This window comes from Podarcis pityusensis, assembly GCF_964106645.2.
Source record: "Podarcis pityusensis genome assembly, chromosome: 5".
In the NCBI taxonomy this organism is placed as follows: Eukaryota; Metazoa; Chordata; class Lepidosauria; order Squamata; family Lacertidae; genus Podarcis; species Podarcis pityusensis.
In genome coordinates this window covers 9,593,096-9,595,975 of record NC_138032.1, presented here as the reverse complement: position 1 = coordinate 9,595,975, position 2,880 = coordinate 9,593,096, and the positions used below count along the sequence as shown (strand labels likewise).

Below are 2,880 nucleotides of genomic sequence, written 5' to 3'. Positions count from 1 at the left end.
TCCTACTATGATCTCTACTCCTGTAACAGTCCAGCTCAAAACTGTAGCTGCACTCTTGGCTATAGTTAGGGCTGCCATATGTCCGGATTTTCGGGGTGTCCTGCTTTTTACTTTTGAAATATGGCGACCCTAGCTATAGTAATGATCCTTTCATCATATTTGTTGTGGGTGTCCTGTTAAGTTGTGGGTGAACATATCAGACAACACAGTGATTCTTCAAACAGCTCTTGTTTATTCACAGGCCAGAACAGAACAGAACTGAACTGAAGGGTTCAGCCAGCCTGCTTATATAGAGCTCCACTAGAACGCAACAGTAACCATTTTCTGTAACTATCCAATCACTGAACGTCACTTTTGATCCCTTATTTGCATATGTGGACTTGAGTGAAAACTATCTACAGTATCCCCCTGCTGGCCCAGGGTGAGAACTTCAGTACATAACAATCCGATCAAGGTCTCTTTCCCTCTTTGAGTTTGTGACCACTCCTGGGTACATTGGATGCCTTGTCTACTGTAGTTACCCAGGGCATGTGAGATGTAGAAATCGGAAGGCGGCTGATGATACCTGAATCTGCTGCGTTCTGGCTAAACAGAGGTGGCTGACTGTTGTTGAAGCTGGCAGAAGACATATTTGCTGCTGTCCCCCCCCCCCCCCGCAGTTTCAGATGCCTCTTCAAAGGCACCACCACATTCTCATGGGAAAGAGCATCGCTGGAAGTAACAGCCACAAATCACGCCAAGGATTCTGCCCAGAGCAAGTCATGAACTGGTAACCTGGGAGGTAGGGAGATATCTAGCGGGAGATTCAACCAGTATGACATTGCTCAGCAATAGTGGGAGGTACAAAATATCAAGTGTTGGGATCAAAAGAGCTGGCAGTGGAGCAAGAGACAGAGGAAGCAGGCCTGGAATGGCCTGAAGGATGGAGAGGTGGTGGGACAGAAGAAACTGATGGCGGAAGATGAAGAAAATGATGTGGAGGTGGGACACCTATTGGCGGTGAAAGACCCGTTGATGGCACCAATGTCCCTGGTGAAAAGGACCACTTAGGAAACAAGGAAGTTGCTTTTTGCATGGTTAATGCAAGTTCAATCAGAACATGGTCCATAATTTTAATATTTCCAATGTTAATGCTTTACATCAGTGACAGTGGCATTGTGTACCAAGGCAGTTAGGATGGAAGGAGAAACTAGAATCAACAGGGAGCTTTTCACTCCAGACATCAAAGCCCCATCTACAAAGTGGATGTAAGAAATGATATTGACTTTTCCATTTTTTATCTTTCCCCTAAGGGCAATTTCCATATTTTTACATCCATCCAAATCTGCTAATGAAACCCTGCAAATGTTCACAGGTAGATATCCACCTAAGATTACTTCCCCTTTAGAAAATGACATGAGCCTTTTTAAAGATTTGTTTAGAAAGTCAGATTGTTTTATATTTGCAGCATGGTGGGAGCCTGCTATTATTTCTTTAGAACCATTCAACAGACCTAGGACAAAAACAAACATACTACTCTGATCATGTATTATAGCAATGATTTTAAAGTCTAGATTAGCACTGATAATTACAGCCACTTCCGATGACTTATTAGAACCAGGAACCAGGACCTGCTGACCTGCTGGCTAAACTATTTATCATTTAAAAACTTACCTTTTCTCGTACTTTGTGGATTTCCTTTAAGAAAGTAATATGCGGTTTCATACTTAATAAGTATGTACTTAGCCATTTCCTTTTAATTACATCACCCAAAGCCTTCACATTCAAGGTCACTAATTTAAGAGCTGCCATTTACAAGAAAACATTTATAGAAAATGTATTTTACATTTCAATATCCAAGGAACTGCATTACCCTGAAAATACAACAACAAAAATGGGAACACACGGAGAAACCTGGAGAGTAAAACTTCACTTTAATGATATGCCTCGTTTTCAACCTTCACAGATCACCTACTTTGCCACGTAGGGCAAGAGATCATCAGTAAGAACAAAAACAATATTGCTAACACCCTTGAGCAAGTAAGCTCACAAAACTCAACAAAGGGGAGGAGTAATAAACTTACGACAGAACTAAATATAAACATGAAGCTCCATTAGTGCCATCATATGTATACTGATAATAGTTCAGAAGGCCATTAAGAGGAATCAAAATAAAGGAATAATAGAAAGCCTGCTTTAGAAAAGGAAATTCTAGAAAGATTGGGGTGGGAGCAAGAGTGAGGAAAGAGGGGAAGGGAGGGATAAGGATAGCCCTAGAAAAATAGTTAAAAGGAGAAAAGAGAATGAGAACAGAAGGAAAGGTGGGGAAAGGGAGAAAGAGAACTGGGGAGGAGAAATAAAAGAAAAACAAGGGGAGTCAGCGGAAAATAAAAGAGGAACAATAAAAGGGAGAATAAAAATAAAATAAAACCATTACAATACATTGCCAAGAATTTGCAGCTAGTGGAGATGAAAATGTTCAATGGCTGGTCAGTTTCAAACTTTACAAAATTGCGGTAGTAAAATCAGGTTGAGTGGATATGTCAACGGAGTCTAGTAGGAGAAGGACATAGAGAAAGGTTTGCCGTTTCAGAGTAGCCTCTCTTATCTCTGTGAAGCTGCTTTTGGGAGGATGCTGTTTCCTAGTTATTTCCTCCTATTCTGTGGGGTGTTAGCATCCAAAATGCATATGTGAAGGGTTAATTGCAAGAGCTGTGGAACCCCATGACCTCATACACTCTGCGGCAGTTATGGCAGTTGGTATGGTTATGGCAGTTAGTTGAACAGTCTTAACAGTTAGAGCAGCCGGCATGTTGTGTTGTGATGCTGTCTGCCTCAGGGCCAGAGTTAGTCTGCAACAGTTTAAATCTATGTAAGATGTTCTAGCAACTCAAGAAACAC

At 41.4% G+C, this 2,880-nt stretch overlaps 1 pseudogene across 1 annotated transcript; it reads right to left on the bottom strand.

Moving 5' to 3' along the window:
* Nucleotides 1–214: 214 nt before the first annotated feature.
* LOC308477609 lies at nucleotides 215–1,335 on the bottom strand (annotated as a pseudogene). Its single transcript has 2 exons — nucleotides 768–1,335; nucleotides 215–733 (listed from the first exon to the last, which is right to left on the bottom strand). The product of its transcript is annotated as an uncharacterized misc_RNA (transcript).
* Nucleotides 1,336–2,880: the final 1,545 nt, after the last annotated feature.